This window comes from Teleopsis dalmanni, chromosome 2 (genome assembly GCF_002237135.1).
Source record: "Teleopsis dalmanni isolate 2A chromosome 2, ASM223713v2, whole genome shotgun sequence".
NCBI classification, from domain to species: Eukaryota; Metazoa; Arthropoda; class Insecta; order Diptera; family Diopsidae; genus Teleopsis; species Teleopsis dalmanni.
This window is the reverse complement of record NC_051847.1, coordinates 60,599,358-60,607,048: the sequence shown is the minus strand read 5'-3', so window position 1 is coordinate 60,607,048 and position 7,691 is coordinate 60,599,358. Positions and strand designations below refer to the sequence as shown.

The window sequence follows — 7,691 nt, the reverse complement described above, 5'->3', positions numbered from 1 at the left end:
TCATGAGAGAAAATTTCAATCTAATATTATTAAGTGCTCTTGTATTTTCCATTTTCCCAATAAACGCATTGCTGGTAAGTAATGAATATCTTCGAAAGGATTTTCAAATGTCACATGAACTGAATGTCTGGTGGAAACGTGCGTTATCGTTCATCAAGTGTAGATCGCGTCACAGCTGGAGACAATCGCTGAAACGATCGCTTTGCTTAATCTCTCGATTTCTGTGTGTAATTTGTGAATACGTAAAACCAAAACAAATTTCGGCGTTTGCTTGGCAGTTGAGTTTAGTTGGATTTTGTGCTTCGTACTAAACGGTTGGCGATCAAAAAATTTGTTTAAAAAACTGGATTATAATAGATACAAAGTACGTTTATATGTATATATATGGTATTTCAAACATTTGCTGCGGTTTTTTTTTTTTGGAATAAGTGTTTCTTCAATTTTTTGTGTCTTATACCTTTATTGGTTATAATATTGTCTAAATGACGAAGTTGCGTTACGAGTTTTTTTTTTAAATTAACAAAAAAATCTTTAATTCCGCTTAAAAATAATTCTTTTATAAAACTGTATAAAAGTTTGTGTCATATGAGTGTATCTAAAATTATAAATTTTGATTTATGTCGCGAAATTAAAATAATAAAAAATAATAAAATTTGTATAATGGCTTATTAATTTTGATTGATAAGAGTTAGAAAAGTCGCACAAAAATCTTATCTAACATAAAACGTTTAATTCTCATACAAATCTTTTATTATTGTTATCACTACTGCAACTAACTGGACTACATATTGCAACTGCTACTTAATATTTAATATATGTTATCCAGAAAATAATAAAATATATTTTTTTTAATTCAATTTTGAATTAAAGATTTAAGCAATAATACAATATTAGCACTTTAGTTGCTAATCAAGTATAAAATAAAAATTTAAATTTTAATTATTTAACAAAATATTAAAATAAAAATAGATAAAGCTAATAGATTTTAAGAATTTTAAAATTTTATGTGAGTGTGAAAATATTTAATTTCATTCCTTTCTTGCATAAGGTGTGAAGTGCTGGAATTATTAAAATCAGTGCCGCGTGGTCATCAAATATTCAAACAGTTCATTATCTGCATATATTTATGTGAATTTCTAATTTTATTATTGATAATATTAATTCTAAAACAGACATAGATTGAGTGAGAATATTTGAAGTTCATTTAAAAAAAATATAAAATTATAATATAAAGAACTTAATAACACTTACAAAATACGCTGATATGAATTATTTTGATAATAAATCAACACTAATTAAAATAATTATTATAACTACACCAATACATACATAATTGAATATTTGAAATTAAAATTTTTTTTACATTTTTTTTATTGACAATAAAAAATAAACCAATATATCCGACGATCGATTCAATCAGTCTGACTTGCAGTCTGTCATTTTAAAATGAGTGATGTAAACGATCATTTCTTTTTTTGTACTTCGAACTTTAGACAATTTATCATATTTAGTTAGAAAGTTAGTTAGTTAGAAATAAAAATGTCTTTCATTCCGATGACTATCGAAATATATTCATTACACATAACAATAATTTGGTTTTAAGCAATCAAGTTTACATGCTATAAAGTTTTTAAGGCTATCTTAATGACTTTACGAGTGTTTCGTCTAAGATTGTTATTAGTTTGAATAGTTTTCATATACTTTGCACAATCTCTAATGCTGTTTTAGATAAGATATATTTACATTGAAATTTATCGTATTTTTGTTATAAGTTACAATATATATTATTATACATTTTTTGTAAATATTTGCCAATATAACTAACATAAGTCAATATTACGACAGCAAGAGTATCTTGCAGAGATCCAAACAAATAGTAATCTTCTGTTGGTAACATGTACTGAATCTATGGTATATGTATCAAAACGTCTTTTAATTTCTGCAGTGCCATGAACATATGTGTAATCTAACGTTATCATTATGATATATAACATATTACTTAGTTTTTAATATTTTAGTTGCATATTTATATTTTAGTCGTTATAGATTTTGGCGGTGGAAATTCATATCTATTCGTATCGTCTAACTAGTGTAGTCGCAGCTTATATAGAAGCTTTAAGTTTCACCTTTTTTAATTTTAATATTTAAATACAGTACACAGTCAATGTAGTTCTATTGTCAGACCACTATGGTAGTAGCTTATAAGGACCTTGTAATCCCTAAAACCTTGTAATAACCTTTCTTATCGTCTCGTCCACCCATTATAAGAATTAGTCTATTTTTCACCAAAATTGTTTTCGCTTATAATTACTGTATGTAAGAAGAATAGTATTCTTCATCATTCGTTGCAGTTAAAATTGTTTGATATCACTTGTTTTCAACAAGAATTTAAATTTAAAGTTTTTAAGAGAAAAAAAATGGGGACAGTCAATCCCCATTTTAAGAGAAATTTAATTAAAATTTTTTTTTTCTAAATATTTATTTCCAAACAATCAGAGTTAATGTGGGCCTTGAATAAAAAATGTAATTTTTTTATTTCACTAGTCATGACATTATCTCAATAATTGTCAAAATTCAAAAATTCAAAAAGTGGTTTTGTCACAAAAACATGTGTTTGAAACAAGAAACTGAAAATATGTTTTAATAGTAGTGTACTAATGAAGTGCCATAATATTTCATTATTAACAATTGTTTCGGTCCAAAAATATAATAACTCCATTAGATTAAAGAATTTAATAGATGTATTAAATACATTTAAGTTTAAGTATAGACTTATATTAATAATTTCGATAGAAGTTTATTTCTCTCTCACTCTCTCTTATTCTCAGCTCCCAGAGGAACATAGGGGCTCTTATAAGCTTATTTAATATACTATATATATTTTTATTATAATTAAACAGATTCGGACATTAACTATCTGTGGTACTGCATATTTTGTTGGATTACTGTATATTATCCCTTCTATAGCACATTTTCTGAAGAATATTCTTTTCTAGATCGATATAATTGTCTGATTAGTGGATCAAGTTATGTTGGTAGCATATTTTTTAATGTGTAAAGCTAGGCATTCTCCAATGATATGTAGTGATTTATCACTAACTATATTCACAAAAATTATTTCACTACCGCATACGAAAAATTCAGTCAACTGTTTTTCGCTTGTATATTTCGTTTACGTGAACTCAAGTTCATCGAAGAGAATATTGCTCTATAACTTATGTTCATTTTGTTTCCTGATTATGTTCCAAAACTGATTTTATTTTGTTAGAAGAGAATTTTTTTGCAATTGTGTTGTTTTCACGAAATTATTGTTATGTGTGATTTAGTTATTTTTTTATTAGGTATAGACTTTGTTTTTGCAATTTTTTAAATAATGAAATTGTGTGCTAAGTCTTTGTTAAGTATTTATGTCTTATCTAAGACAGAATTTTTTTAAAAATGCATTTTTTATGTTATCTCTTTCAATTTGATTAAAAAAAAGTTCTATTATTAAGAGTTATAAGAGTTTTCGCTAATAATACTTTATCTCTATTGACGTGTTCCCTGAAAATGTTCAATATTTAAACGATTATATGGTGTGATAATCTTAAGTTCATAAAGTTGTATATTGAGTGTTTCTAATGTGTTATTTGAAAACTGATATACAGGTTTTGTAATGACTTTTTCTAATTATTTAATTACAACCAAATTATTTTAATTTTCTTTTATAGCTTTTCTTTTATATACTATAAGTGATAATTTTCTATAATATAATAAATTTATTTATAATAAATAGATAAAATAATTTGGAAAAAATAGAACCTCTTTTGTTATTATATAGGTGCATGTTTTAGATATAAATAAATTTGAAACCAAATTATTAGTGTGAAAAGTACCAAACAATTAAAAATGTATATAACCAGTAATATTCCCGTGATAGAATTGTTTATAAATATAAAGTATATGTATTTGTTAAATTTTTATGTTATTTCCAACAAAAAGAGTAGATTAGTTAGATAAGACTTAACAACACTTATAACAAACCGGTCAAATAAAATATTAATAATAAAATTAAGTTTTTATAAAGTTTTAAATTAAGCTTACAGTAAAAAAATTATTTTTTTTATTCATACTTTTTATGATATTTGTTTTGATATAGTTGAAGTTTTAACTAATCTAAATATTATTAATTAATTCAATTATTCAACGGCTAGTTTATGATTTCATTCTAATATGAACACAGCAAATTAACAAAAACTACAGAAAAATGTGCGAACATAAAAGTCAAGTACGGCTTTGGGTCAGTTGGTTAAAGAGCGCTGACTTTGAGCTTTAAATTTGGCAGGACACGAGTTCGATTCCTGTTACTTGCGGTCTTAAATAATTATTTACGATAAATACAAGAAATAATTCCAAGACCACTGGTAATGGGTATTTGGCAATACTCGAAACAGCTACATGGTCAGCCAAAAATTCAATTAATTAATATAATATAAAAATAGTTTTTGTTGTTGTATTTACTTACTGTTCGAAAAACGTCTTTATAAACTAAATATCTATTTGTAAAATTCTTCATTTCAATAAAAACTATATTTTTTAATTTAAAATATAGTTCTTATACAAGTAAAGTAAATAAAAGAAAAAATTAATATCTAAATTTGTGTCAAGTGTTGTCGAAAATCAAGAGATGCGTCATATATTTAAGACATTTTTTAAAAAGTTTCTGAATATAAGATTATATTGTTACAAATACTAAAAAATATCTATTAAAAATATTTAAAAATAGACTTGAGAAAAATTTGTTGTCACGATTTGGCAGTTCTGAATAGTTTTCCAAAAAATTAAATTAAATCTTGGGAATGTATTGGAGCAATTAATTTGTTTATTGTTTTGCACAGCGACAGAAACTAATTATTTATTTGTTTTTTTTTTATTTGAAAGAGTCTTAAAATATAATTTAGTTAATTATCTTAATTTTGGTAAAACAATAATTATGACAAAAGTATGGACATTTGCTTAAAATGTGGGATCCGGTTTTTCGTGACTGTGTTATTAATGCACAAGACGAGTTTAATATTTATAAAAAATTTGCACGTGATAAGAAGGAAATATCAAAGTATATTCACTAGGTTGCGAAAGTATAATGATTCATTGAGTAGAAAGCAACGAAGATTTTATTAGTTAGCCTATTTTTATTACATTTTTGGATATAGTATATTTAGTGGTTTTCATATCGGCTCTTGTATCAATAGCATACGTTGATATAGGTCTAACGCACGTCTTATACATATATTCAAATTTTTCATCTTACGCTTAGATATTTGTTTCGCCTTATTGTATCTCTAAGACAACCTACTATGCAACCCGCATTGTTTATTTGGACCGTAGCTTCAGCACTTGAGATCTTTGATGATGTTATATTAGCTCCAAGGTAGTAAAATTCTATGATCTGCTCTGTAGGAGTATCGACTTTGTTTTCGAGGTGGAGATGGCAGCGTCCAATCTATTTTTATTTAATTTTTTAGTTTGTGCCCTCTGGCCACATCTTTCACCTCTGCAATAATAGTCGCCTTGTCGGATTTCAGAAGCAACGGGCAGCTGACTAAACATCTTGTTATTTGTTCTGATGGTCGTTGCGTTATCGGAATTGAGATTTTTAATGTTTTTGTAAAACAATTATATGCTAAATACCTAATACGTGATATATACATTTTTATTATATACACGTCAATATCTCTTGATGTTGACTATCACAAAATGAAGTTGATGTCAATTTAATATGACACACAACAAATATGTTATTGTCAATTTATATTTTAAGTAAAATTCTATAATTTTTTGTTAGCGCTCTACGCATTTTTTTGAATCAATAATAAATAATATTCAATTTAAAAGCTCCACTACTAGGTAATCCATAGATTATATTTTCCATTTTAAGTTCTGTGCTATTGTATATTATTTATACAAGTATTTAATTATTTAATTTGAAGAAGCACCAATAATTTGTTTATAATTAAATTTGACTTTATGTAAAAAGTACTCTTAGTATTGTATGTCTCTACGCTTGTTTTATGTCTTTTAACACATAAAAATGTGGGCTTATTCCTGAAATTTATACGACATTATTATATTTTACAATACATTCAGTGCTATATTTACATAATTGAAAGATATTTCTCTCTTAAGTTTATGAATTTTTCATTCTCATTTTATTTTAAAAAATTTATGAAGTTTACTTAGTTTATAAAATGTAAGGCTGTGGAGTGGGGTCTCAATTCCACACCATAATTCTGCTGTACAATAATATACATTAAGACTGAAAAGTTTTCGGAAATTCTCATTTAAAATTCGCGCGCTGTATATTTTTCGATATTTTAAGTTTATGTAGTTTGGCAGCACTTTCCTTAATTACTATGCCAAAAATGAGCGCGATCTGTCAGACAGTTCGTTTACGGCAGCTGTTGAAACCAGTTCACCTCAGTAGTGCGTTGCGAAATGTCATCAACTGTTAAATATACACTTCAATCTTTATGCGTTTGAATGGTTTTTTTTACTTTATTTAAATACTTTTTAATAGTGCATATTTAATGACAATTTTATTACACATACGTATATTTTTTAATTTTTTTATTATTTTTTTTGTAGCTTTTATCTGTTAAAAACAATTAAATTTCATTGTTGTGCGAATGATCGAATTCATCTTCATGAGCGTTGTTACCGCATTCCCATTGACTTAAATTTAAATTGATTGATTTTAAATTAATTGCTTATGATACAATAAATTAATGATTATAGAATAAAATTTCAATTGTATTCATCATAGTTGTAATTTTTTGAAAATTATATACATACCTAGGAAATATATTTATTAAACGAATTAAATATAATGATTCATAATGAGAAGCATAATCCATAGATACTATTCATCATTGAATGAGTATGTAACTTTAATATATTATTAAAAATACTTAAAATTTTTTAATAATATAATTTTAGTTCTTAATATATTATAAGCACTGTATAAACAGTACTATACGAGTATAATGGTTTTAACGTAATCCAAGTATCTCACACAATTGGAAAAAGCTGTCATAGCCTATAATTTATTACAAATGAATGCACAGATTAATTTTATAGCTGTCAGGCTGAATTCGAAATCAAATACTAATGAGACTTGTTGAGTTTAAATTTGTTTGCTTTTTTAAAATATTTTTATTTTATATAATGTTTGTTAATTTATATACCGGATGGACACATGGACACTTTATATAACTTTTAGGCCCTATTTTGTCATTACTACATTGTATTTTGCTATTGATGTGGGGAGTGTACTTTAAATTCAGTATCTTTTCCGTGGTAAATAAAGATTGGTTGGATGGGCACGCATTAATTAACATGACCAGAAAGAGAATAAAACTACTGTGAGTATTTATCTGTACAAGGTTTTTTCCAAAACGACTGGAAGTCTATATCTTAAAGTCAGAGTTATAATTCCTCGTCTCTGCATTTTTTTTGCTTTTGTTTTGAATTTATTGCGTGCAGATATCAGCAAGAATATTTGCAATAAATAAAGTCTTTAGTGTCTATCTTTGATACAACCGAATTTTCTTTTGGTTTGTCAAGCAAATGAAAATATTTAACATCTTTAACATTATTAGATGTCAAATGGATTGGCTCATAGGCTAACATATTAGAAAGTAGGGCTGATCACC

At 25.9% G+C, this 7,691-nt stretch overlaps 1 protein-coding gene across 1 annotated transcript in view; it reads left to right on the top strand.

Moving 5' to 3' along the window:
- Positions 1 to 269: 269 nt before the first annotated feature.
- The window catches only part of LOC119685256 (facilitated trehalose transporter Tret1-2 homolog), a gene marked incomplete in the record, with an annotated part of 12,560 nt that continues 5,138 nt past the window's right edge, over positions 270 to 7,691 (top strand). The window contains 1 exon segment of the mRNA XM_038099497.1: positions 270 to 364.